Source organism: Dendrobates tinctorius, unplaced genomic scaffold, assembly GCF_039654945.1.
Source record: "Dendrobates tinctorius isolate UK_male_01 unplaced genomic scaffold, ASM3965494v1 ptg000063l, whole genome shotgun sequence".
NCBI classification, from domain to species: domain Eukaryota; kingdom Metazoa; phylum Chordata; class Amphibia; order Anura; family Dendrobatidae; genus Dendrobates; species Dendrobates tinctorius.
In genome coordinates this window covers 21,516,658-21,528,736 of record NW_027361731.1, presented here as the reverse complement: position 1 = coordinate 21,528,736, position 12,079 = coordinate 21,516,658, and the positions used below count along the sequence as shown (strand labels likewise).

General features: G+C 50.5%; 1 protein-coding gene across 5 annotated transcripts in view; it reads left to right on the top strand.

The window, feature by feature from the left end:
- The window catches only part of LOC141094204 (uncharacterized), a 228,984-nt gene that overhangs the window by 192,837 nt on the left and 24,068 nt on the right, over nt 1-12,079 (top strand). The gene's annotated exons all lie outside the window — the stretch shown is intronic.

The following is a 12,079-nucleotide window of genomic DNA, read 5'->3' as shown; positions in this document are numbered from 1 at the left end:
GGAGGCTCCATTATTCTCTATGTGGAGTGCGGCTCTGCGGGTGGAGGTCGGTGCCGGAGGCTCCATTATTCTCTTTGGAGTGCGGCTCTGCGGGTGGAGGTCGGTGCCGGTGGCTCCATTATTCTCTATGTGGAGTGCGGCTGTGCGGGTGGAGGTCGGTGCTGGAGGCTCCATTATTCTCTATGTGGAGTGCGGCTCTGCGGGTGGAGGTCGGTGCTGGAGGCTCCATTATTCTCTATGTGGAGTGAGGCTCTGCGGGTGGAGGTCGGTGCTGGAGGCTCCATTATTCTCTATGTGGAGTGCGGCTCTGCGGGTAGAGGTCGATGCTGGAGGCTCCATTATTCTCTATGTGGAGTGCGGCTCTGCGGGTGGAGGTCGGTGCCGGAGGCTCCATTATTCTCTATGTAGAGTGCGGCTCTGCGGGTGGAGGTCGGTGCTGGAGGCTCCATTATTCTCTATGTGGAGTGCGGCTCTGCGGGTAGAGGTCGATGCTGGAGGCTCCATTATTCTCTATGTGGAGTGCGGCTCTGTGGGTGGAGGTCGGTGCCGGAGGCTCCATTATTCTCTATGTGGAGTGTGGCTCTGCGGGTGGAGGTCGGTGCCGGAGGCTCCATTATTCTCTATGTGGAGTGTGGCTCTGCGGGTGGAGGTCGGTGCCGGAGGCTCCATTATTCTCTATGTGGAGTGCGGCTCTGCGGGTGGAGGTCGGTGCCGGAGGCTCCATTATTCTCTATGTGGAGTGCGGCTCTGCGGGTGGAGGTCGGTGCCGGAGGCTCCATTATTCTCTATGTGGAGTGCGGTTCTGCGGGTGGAGGTCGGTGCCGGAGGCTCCATTATTCTCTATGTGGAGTGCGGTTCTGCGGGTGGAGGTCGGTGCTGGAGGCTCCATTATTCTCTATGTGGAGTGCGGCTCTGCGGGTGGAGGTCGGTGCTGGAGGCTCCATTATTCTCTATGTGGAGTGCGGCTCTGCGGGTGGAGGTCGGTGCCGGAGGCTCCATTATTCTCTATGTGGAGTGCGGCTCTGCGGGTGGAGGTCGGTGTCGGAGGCTCCATTATTCTCTATGTGGAATGTGGCTCTGCGGGTGGAGGTCGGTGCTGGAGGCTCCATTATTCTCTATGTGGAGGTCGGTGCTGGAGGCTCCATTATTCTCTATGGGGAGGTCGGTGCTGGAGGCTCCATTATTCTCTATGTGGAGGTCGGTGCTGGAGGCTCCATTATTCTCTATGTGGAGTGCGGCTCTGCGGGTTGAGGTCGGTGCTGGAGGCTCCATTATTCTCTATGTGGAGTGCGGCTCTGCGGGTTGAGGTCGGTGCCGGAGGCTCCATTATTCTCTATGTTGAGCGCGGCTCTGCGGGTGGAGGTCGGTGCTGGAGGCTCCATTATTCACTATGTGGAGTGCGACCCTGCGGGTGGAGGTCGGTGCTGGAGGCTCCATTATTCTCTATGTGGAGTGCAACCCTGCGGGTGGAGGTCGGTGCTGGAGGCTCCATTATTCACTATGTGGAGTGCGACCCTGCGGGTTGAGGTCGGTGCTGGAGGCTCCATTATTCTCTATGTGGAGTGCGGCTCTGCGGGTGGAGGTCGGTGCTGGAGGCTCCATTATTCTCTATGTGGAGTGCGGCTCTGCGGGTGGAGGTCGGTGCCGGAGGCTCCATTATTCTCTATGTGGAGTGCGGCTCTGCGGGTGGAGGTCGGTGTCGGAGGCTCCATTATTCTCTATGTGGAATGTGGCTCTGCGGGTGGAGGTCGGTGCTGGAGGCTCCATTATTCTCTATGTGGAGGTCGGTGCTGGAGGCTCCATTATTCTCTATGTGGAGGTCGGTGCTGGAGGCTCCATTATTCTCTATGTGGAGGTCGGTGCTGGAGGCTCCATTATTCTCTATGTGGAGTGCGGCTCTGCGGGTTGAGGTCGGTGCTGGAGGCTCCATTATTCTCTATGTGGAGTGCGGCTCTGCGGGTGGAGGTCGGTGCCGGAGGCTCCATTATTCTCTATGTTGAGCGCGGCTCTGCGGGTGGAGGTCGGTGCTGGAGGCTCCATTATTCACTATGTGGAGTGCGACCCTGCGGGTGGAGGTCGGTGCTGGAGGCTCCATTATTCTCTATGTGGAGTGCAACCCTGCGGGTGGAGGTCGGTGCTGGAGGCTTCATTATTCACTATGTGGAGTGCGACCCTGCGGGTTGAGGTCGGTGCTGGAGGCTCCATTATTCTCTATGTGGAGTGCGGCTCTGCGGGTGGAGGTCGGTGCTGGAGACTCCGTTATTCTCTATGTGGAGTGTGGCTCTGCGGGTGGAGGTAAGTGCTGGAGGCCCCATTATTCTTTATGTGGAGTGCGTCTCTGCGGGTGGAGGTCGGTGCTGGAGGCTCCATTATTCTCTATGTGGAGTGCGACTCTGCGGGTGGAGGTCGGTGCCGGAGGCTCCATTATTCTCTATGTGGAGTGTGACTCTGCGGGTGGAGGTGGGTGCTGGAGGCTCCATTATTCTCTATGTGGAGTGCGGCTCTGCGGGTGGAGGTCGGTGCCGGAGGCTCCATTATTCTCTATTTGGAGTGCGGTTCTGCGGGTGGAGGTCGGTGCCGGAGGCTCCATTATTCTCTATGTGGAGTGCGGTTCTGCGGGTGGAGGTCGGTGCCGGAGGCTCCATTATTCTCTATGTGGAGTGCGGCTCTGCGGGTGGAGGTCGGTGCCGGAGGCTCCATTATTCTCTATGTGGAGTGTGGCTCTGCGGGTGGAGGTCGGTGCTGGAGGCTCCATTATTCTCTATGTGGAGTGCGGCTCTGCGGGTGGAGGTCGGTGCTGGAGGCTCCATTATTCTCTTTGTGGAGTGCGGCTCTGCGGGTGGAGGTCAGTGCTGGAGGCTCCATTATTCTTTATGGGGAGTGCGGCTCTGCGGGTGTAGGTCGGTGCTGGAGGCCCCATTATTCTCTTTGGGGAGTGCGGCTCTGCGGGTGGAGGTCGGTGCTGGAGGCCCCATTATTCTCTTTGGGGAGTGCGGCTCTGCGGGTGGAGGTCAGTGCTGGAGGCTCCATTATTCTCAAAGTCAGTGTTTCTCAACTCCAGACCAACAACAGGTCATGTTTTCAGGATTTCCTTAGTATTGCACAGGTGATTTCAACACCTGCTCAAGCATTACCTGTGCAATACTAAGGAAATCCTGAAAACATGACCTGTTGGTGGGTCTTGAGGACTGGAGTTGAGAAACACTGCTCTGTGTGGAGTGCGGCTGATGAGTGACAGGTGAAGGCCTGGTGCTCTGAGAGCTCTGCCAAATTCAGGCAGCACACATGAAGGAGACCCAACTTGGAGTCTCCACATTTCAGAAAATTATTGTCACACATGCCCAAAGTGGCATCAATTTCCCCACAGTAGGAATAGTATAATTGTGCAGCATTTTGACATCTTCTGTTACTGGATGGGCTACTCCACTCCCTTTCTTTGGCAGCTGTTCAGCAGTTTTATTTGTTATAGCACCATTTATGTGTAAAGGGGTGTACATAATAAAAACAAGTACAATAATCTTAATCTTAAACAATACAAGTCACCGACTGATAAAGAAGGAGAGAGGACCTTGCACGTGAGGGATCACAGTCTTCAAGGGCTGAGTGAGGATGCAATAGGTGAGAGTAGAGCTGCTTGTGCAGCAGTATGGTGGAGAGATGGTTACTGCAGGTTGTACTGTAGGCTTGTCGGGAGAGGTGGATCTTCAGGTTCTTTTTGAAGGTTACTACAGTAGGGAAGAGCATAATATTGTTGGGGTAGAGAGTTCCAGAATAGGGGGGATGCGCAGGAGAAATCTTGTATGTGATTGTGTGAAGAGGGGAGTAGAGAAGGAGATCTTATGAGGATCGGAGGTTGCCTGCAGGTAAGTACTGGGAGACTAGGTCACAATGTATGGAGGACACAGGTTTTGAATGGCTTTGTATGCCATTGTTAGGGTTTTGAACTGGAGTCTGAGTAATGGGGAGACAGTGTAGCGATTAAAAGAGGGGAGAAGCCGGGGAATAGAGGGGGGGGGGGTTAGGTGGATTAGTCAGGCAGCAGAGTTTAGGATGTATTGGAGGGGTACAAGACTTTTAAGGGAGGGCACAAAGCAGGAGCCTGCAGTAGTCGAGACAGGAGATGATGAATGCATGGACTAGGGTTTTTGCAAATTCTTGACTAAGGAATGTACAGATCCAGAAAATATTTTTGAGTTGTAGTCTGCAAGAAGTGGAAATGGCATGGATATGTATTTTGAAGGAGAGATCAGAGTCCAGGGTTACCTCAAGGCACAGCTTGTGGGATGCACTCATCTACACCTTGTTGATGAGGGCCAGAAAGAGAGCATGTGCTCCAGTGGATGGCAAGCGCTGCATCAAGTGGTCTGTCCTCCTTTTCCTCCACCTTGACATCACATACAGTACAGTCTTCAAAGTTGGCACCCCAATCACCCTTATTTTCCCTCTTGTCACAACTCTCCAACCACCCAACTGACTGGGGGAACCACAGATGTGCGACTGATGCAACCACTGTTATGGAAATTTGGTTAGGATAAATCTATCCCTGTGTGTGCTGCGGCCGTTCCCAAGCTGAGTATTTTGAGCACTCAAAGAATGACACTGTACACTCATAGTGACAAGATAACATTCCATCAATACTCTGATGGATTATTGTACATACATAGTTTTTTAATTGCGTATAGAGAGGGGTGGTTAGTAAATTGTCTTATTATCAAACTTCAGTGTTATTGACTGTTTGAGTATATGGAATATATCGTGATGAATGCATGGCAAGATGTTGATTAAGCAACTAAGTGTAACTGTCGCCTCTTGAAACGAGGACAAAGTTGAGACATCTACTCATCACTTTAGCACATCTGTTGTTCTTTCTCTTTTCTTATCTTGGAAAAACCACAAAGAGCTGTATTTCCATTACAATCCCCCCTTAGATATCACTTGCCCTCATCCTAACCTCCTTTCCCAAAGTGCTGGAACTCGTTTGTGCTGCCGGCGAGCTGACGCATGCCTAATGCATACACCCCCCTCCGTACAGACTTTTGCAAATGGGCGGTCAAGAGATCTGTCCCTAGCGAGGGTTCATTGCAATCATAGTCTCCTGGTCAACAGTATGCGTAGTCAGTGGTGTGTGTTATGAATGGGCACTGAGGAGGATAGCAGGCCCAGGCTAAGCCACAGAAAACCAGAGAGGTTGGTGTTGTAAGTTCATTTTCCCCTTCACCATTGAGGTCTGATGAACTCCCTCTTCTGGTGAAGGAAGGTAGTGAGGCTCATTACCAAGCACCTGAGCAGGATGATGATGATGACTGGGTGACTGGATATAAGGCAGCCGACGCCCTTCTGCCTTGCGGGTGATTTCTCTGAGGGATTCTAGGAGACCAGTCTGATTCCTGCTACTCAAAAGCTAAGTTTTCTGCTCTGCTTTTTGCATTTGTGTTTTGGTTTTGTTTTGCCTTGCTTTTCTGGATTCCTGCCATTCCCTGCTGGGGTGAGCTGAATTCCTTTTTGCTCTGTCTTCAGAAAATACCTGAGTACTGATATAGTCTTTTTGAAGCCTAGCGTCTTCAGGGCTTTTTTCCCTATCAGTCTGTTGGCTCTTGTTTTGATAGGGTTTTGGCGGATTGCAGACAGCAGCTTTTCTATCCTGTCCTATTTAGTTAGCTTGGGCCCCATCATTTGCTCAGCCTATCTTTCTATCTGTGTGAGTGTTTTTCATCTTGCTTCACCGTCATTATATGTTGGGGGCTGCCTTTTGCTTTGGGGTCTGCTCTGGGACAGTTTAGATTTCCCTTTCTGTCTTTAGGCTATTTAGTTCTCCGGCTGTGATCGAGGGGTCTAGGGCACCGTAGGAACCCCGCATGGCTACTGCTAGTTGTTGTTGATAGGTTCAGGGGTCTGCAATCCGATAGCTGCCAACTCCTCTGGTTTTCTGGACTTAGCTAGTATTTCTGTTTTTGCCTCCTACGGTGACTCATTCATAACAGGTTGGTAAGTAAGCGGATACAGACTCCTGATCCTGTCCACACAACTAGCAGTAGCCGTGGAGTGTACCTACGATGTTCCTAGATGCCTCGGCACAACCGGAGAGCTAACTACGCCTAAACCAAGAAACGGGAAATCTAAACTGCCCCGGAGCAGACCCCAAAGGAATAGATAGCCCCCAAACATATATTGTCGGTGAGACAAGATGAAAATACAAATGCAGGCAGAAAAATAGACTGAGCAAACGATGGGGCCCACACTGACTAGACAGGACAGGAAAGGAAAGACACTGTCTACAATCACGCAAAAAAACCCGGCAAAAGTCCAACACGTCTGATGCAAAAAACACTTAAGTCACACGCCTTCGCCCCCCACTATATCAGCACTCTGGTATATTCTGAATGCAAAGCAAAAAGAGACCAATATAAAAGGGGACAAAACAAACTGAAACATGCAGTAACATATGGGCGGTGATTCAGCACAGCCCCAGCCGGAGCTAGCTCACCCGCACAAAGCAGAGATAAACAAAACCAGATCAAATGCAAACAGACTAGCAAATGAACTACTTAGCTGAACATGCATGGAAAGAGCAGGAGACATCAGACCTCAGGAGGCACAGGAAAAAAATCACCAGCAGGGATAGAGGGAGTCAGCTGTCTTAAATCCCAATCAGAAAACCCAGATCTCCAATCGTCTTCCTCATTATCAGGTGGCAAGCCTCTGTCAATCAGACCAGCTCCACCACCTTCATCAACCACCAGAGGGAGCCCAGAAAGAGAACTCTCAATCTGACCAGCTCCACCATCTTCAGCAATCACCAGAGGGAAGCCAGAGAGAGAATTTACAACAAGTGTGTATTCTTTATCAGGTAGGTCATCTATTCGGTCAGGTAGGGCATCCAATGTTAGGGTTGTGGATCGCACTAAATATAAAATATAAGGAAGTGGCAATCGCAAGCCGAGGTCCACCGTGCAGAGATGAAAAACTGCTGCTTAGTAATGGCGGAATTATAATTGGGGTGAGGGACGCGGCTTTCATTCCACACATGCTAGTGGATAGGTGAGATAATTTTATAGCCTTAATTTCTTTAGCAGTTTGTGTACAATTTATGGCTGATAGCCATTTGCATTTTGACAGTTCTATCTTTGGCTAATAGCCGAGATTGAGTGAATCTGGTTCTCTCCTAAGCGCTATTGTAGGCTATAGCTGATGAAAAAACGGCAGAGCCTGTTAACACCACAGCACTTGGTAGAAGGAGCGCATAGCATAACGTCACAGGACTCGGCCTTTAGACCGCGGGACTGGAGTCTGTCTAGACCGCTAGTGCTCGGTGCCGTGATTGCGGTGCCAGCAAGAGTCACTATAATAGCTAATGCGTGCAAGTATGCACAGTGCTGCTGTCACTTGCCACAGTTCGATAGTGCCCAGCAGTGGGCGACACCATCGGACGCTAGTGTGCGAGTGCTAGGAGCACGGTGGCGTAAGCATAGCCACCTGTTGGCGCTGACTCAAAAACCCTAACTCATGCGTATCAAAGGAGGGGATAATTTAATGAGTCATTCACCAGATTCATGCATCCATCATCACACATACCAACAACATTATGAGTCTATGCTAGCGCATGGCCGAGCGGCCATGCTGTCACGTGTACCTGTCCTGTGTGACACGACCCACAGATCGGTAACTGAATCAACAAGAGAAAAGGGGAACACCGGGGAATGTTGTGAGTTCATTTTCCCCTTCACCATTGAGGTCTGATGAACTCCCTCTTCTGGTGAAGGAAGGTAGTGAGGCTGATTACCAAGCACCTGGGCAGGACGATGATGACTGGGTGACGGGAATTACTGACTGGATATAAGGCAGCCGACGCCCTTCTGCCTTGCTGGTGATCTCTCTGAGGGATTCTAGGAGACCAGTCTGATTCCTGCTCCTCAAAAGCTAAGTTTTCTGCTCTACTTTTTGCATTTGTGTTTTGGTTTTGTTTTGCATTGTGTTCCTTGATTTCTGCCATTCCCTGCTGGGGTGAGCTGAATTCCTTTTTGCTCTGTCTTCAGAAAATACCTGAGTACTGATATAGTCTTTTTGAAGCCTAGCGTCTTCAGGGCTTTTTTCCCTATCAGCTGTTGGCTCTTGTTTTGATAGGGTTTTGGCGGATTACAGACAGCAGCTTTTCTATCCTGTCCTATCTAGTTAGCTTGGGCCCCATCATTTGCTCAGCCTATCTTTCTATCTGTGTGAATGTTTTTTCATCTTGCTTCACCGTCATTATATGTCGGGGGCTGCCTATTGCTTTGGGGTCTGCTCTGGGACAGTTTAGATTTCCCTTTCTGTCTTTAGGCTATGTAGTTCTCCGGCTGTGATCGAGGGGTCTAGGGCACCGTAGGAACCCCCCACGGCTACTGCTAGTTGTTGTTGATAGGTTCAGGGGTCTGCAATCCGATAGCTGCCAACTTCTCTGGTTTTCTGGACTTAGCTAGTATTTCTGTTTTTGCCTCCTACGGTGCCTCATTCATAACAGGGGAAAGAGTTACAACGGTGGGCCCTGCAATAGGGAGCGGGGACGTGAATCCCTCACTATCCCTGCACCTATCCCTTGCTAGGGAACTGGATAGTGCGGACACTGGTCCAACCGCTGCACATACACATGAAGGAAAAAGGGGAAAACACCAAAACTGCAGTCACCAGGCAGCAGAGTGCAGCACCAGATCAGCTTTCAGCAGTGGCTCGACACCTCAGAGCCAGCTTCTACTTTCACCATCTTTCTCTGCTGCAGTCACCAGGCAGCAGAGTTCATCACCGGATTAACTTTCAGCAGTGGCTCGACACCTCAGAGCCAGCTGTTACCTTCACCATCTTTCTCTGCTTCAGCACCAGTTTCAGCAGTGGCTTGACATCTCAGAGCCCGCTGCTTACTTCACCAGGTTTCAGCAGTGGCTCAACACCTCAGAGCCAGCTGCTAACTTCACCAGGTTTCAGCAGTGGCTCAACACCTCAGAGCCAGCTGCTCACTTCACCGTGGTTGGAATCCAAAAAGGAAGTGCTATAACCAACACCTGCTGATACACCATGTGACCTTATATAGCCAAGGGAGTGGTCACATCAGCAGGGAAACCAACAGACATGCAATAGCACCTAAGGCCACCAGGGGCAAAAACCCATATTAAGCTCACAGGCCTGAAAGGAAAAAAAAAAAAAAGTTTAAATGAGGGAATCCCGAATCTGACACAGATCTAACAATTTGACTGTGACACATGCGTAACTTTTATAGCAGCATCCTTCCGAGACCTTCCTAGTGGTCCAATTGGAGCAGCAATATGACCTGAGCACGTGACTTCAGAGCTCCAATGAGAGGACTTCCCACAGGCATGCTCAGTGGGCCGAAATAAGGACTATGTCCCAAGAGCTGCTCACTGCTGGTAATTTCAGGTTCATAGCTGAACCCTGTTTGGCAGCAGTAACCAAGCCAACAGAAGTAGACTGAGCAAGATGCTGGGAACGACGTCTCTGCTGAGCAGGCTGCTCTGTGGCTGGAGAGGAATGGGAGACCGCAGAAAGCAAGGCTCGGGATTCCTGCTGTGCAGAGGCAGGAATCCGACATCTAACATAACCCCCTGTGATAAAACACTCCGGGATTGCCTTTGCTGGGGTCAAAGGTCACGTGCGTTCAGCATGAAACTCAGGCGCACAGCCGGGGTCTGGGTATAGCTGACACTGGGTCAGGTTTATTAAAGGTGAAAGCAATGCATAATGGAAAAAAAGCATAAAACAAATCCTTGCCTGTCCAGCACTAACTAAGCAAGGTGCAACCTAACTACCAACTGGCGGCCTTCTCCCGTCCAGCCAAACCACAGTTACCGTGGGCACTGCTTTCATTCACGTGTGTCTCTCACACAGACAGGCTCTCTGTGTCCCCAGGCTGAGACACTCGCACAACCACCTGGCATCCTTTTATATCCGCCTCCCATTATTCATTAGTAACCAGGTGATATACTGACCAGACTAGGCCACATAGGAAAGGTATCTGGGCGAGATATACCTGCCCTCATCCACTATTCCCACATGATTCTCACATATCCCCCCCCCCCCCCTCTGCTCAGACCACTCCGGTCGAGCAATGACACCCGCAAAACAGTGCACTCGGGACAGGGCATCCGCATTCCCCATCTGTACCCCTGGGCGGTGCTCCACCGTAAAAGTGTAGGCCTGCAGGGCAAGGAACCACCGGGTCACCCGGCTATTCCGTTCCTTGTGCAAGTGCATCCACGTGAGAGGGGCATGGTCAGTGATCAGCCTGAACTTTCTGCCCACCAGGTAATATTTGAGGGCCTCTAGTGCCCACTTAATGGCTAGGCACTCTTTTTCTCCGACTGCATACTTTTGCTCATGCTTATTCAGCTTCCTGCTGAGATAGAGGACTTGGGTGTTCCACTCCGTCCCTCACTTGTGACAGTACGGCCCCGATACCGGTATCCGAGGCATCCGTTTGTACCACAAACTCGCTGCAGAACTCTGGAGTCACCAGTAGGGATTGAGAGCAAAGTTCCTGTTTTAGGCTATGGAAGGCTTCTTCAGCCGCTAAATTCCATTTAATCATGACGGAGTCTTTCCCTTTGGTAAGATCCGTCAGGGGGGTAGCGATGGCTGCAAAATTGGGTATGAACCAGCGATAAGAGCCGGCGATCCCCAGAAAGGCTTGCACCTGCTTCTTGTTGACAGGTTGCGGCCAGTCCTGAACCGCTTGAATCTTATCGACCTGGGGTTTAACAACACCCCTCCCAATTACATACCCCAAATACCGGGCTTCTTCTAGCCCGATGTGACATTTATTGGGCTTCGCGGTTAGACCTGCCCCCCACAGGTCATCAATCACTGCTTGTACTTTCTGGAGATTAGTCTCCCAGTCCAAGCTGTAACGATTTTACACAGGACAAGATCCTATCTAACTATATGACAAGTCAACTTGCAGCAGTGGAGAAAATAGCTCCAGCAAAGCATGTATGCTTTCTAAATGGAGAGGGACATGTGACTTCATCAATGACAGAAGTCCTTTTGTCATGACATTGTTGATGGTTTCTGTTCCTTGATTGGCTACTCTGACCTCTCCCCATTCATCACCCCTTCCCCTCAACAAACACGAATTCCCCCCAACCTAGCCAAAGTCGTAGTGTCAAGACTCAGCTGTCAGGTGACCAGGGATTAGGAGCTTCTACCCTGTCCCTAACACTACGGGGTGCCCTAGCTTGCCCTATTCCCCTGGATACTTCTGAAGGTGAAGATGCCGGGGCAGCCACCTTTGCCTTATCTCCAGAGTTGGCCCTCCGTCCTTTCTCTTCCCCCACCCAGGGGGAAGCTACTATGCACTGCAGTACACCAACCCAACAAACAAGGGTATACTGAAAACACCATGCATACAAATATTTGCTCACATATAACAGAGGAATGCATCGGAGAGTGGAGGATGGGGAAAAAAAGCTAAAATAATGGAGGGAAGGTAATTACCACACTTACAAACCACGCAACAGTCACAGATAACTCCTCCAAAACTCCTTCTCATGTGAACACCTCTCCTCCTAAGCCATGAAACAAATGCTAGCTCTGACGTAGGTTTGAATCAGGATCCAGATTATAAAGGAGATGGGAGTGGCTAACCGAGCACAGCTGAGAGCTCAGTTTCCAACATGGTCAATTAACCCCTGTTCTGCCAAAGAAATAAACACCATTAAAAAGATGTGCTTTTCAGCGAAGGAGTAGGCACAATCATATGCTGCAGTCTTCTGGCTACTCTCTTGCGGTAACTCCATGACACCTAACAAAAGCATTATTGGAAACACGATCATTTACCAAAATGTGCTGGAACTTTGCTCGGGAACACTAATCCGAATGTGCTACGTTCGTGCCGAATTTGAGATTGACGAACATTTTCCGACAAGTTCACACATCTCTACTCCCCGTATTGTACACTGCACATTGATGCCTTCCTGGACAATCCTTTTTCTTTTTTTTTCATGGACTCGTAACAAAATGAGTCCTGTGACCTCACTATAGGCACCGTCTCTGGTCCTCAGAACGGACGGGGTCCTTAGATGCCATTTTTTGGCGT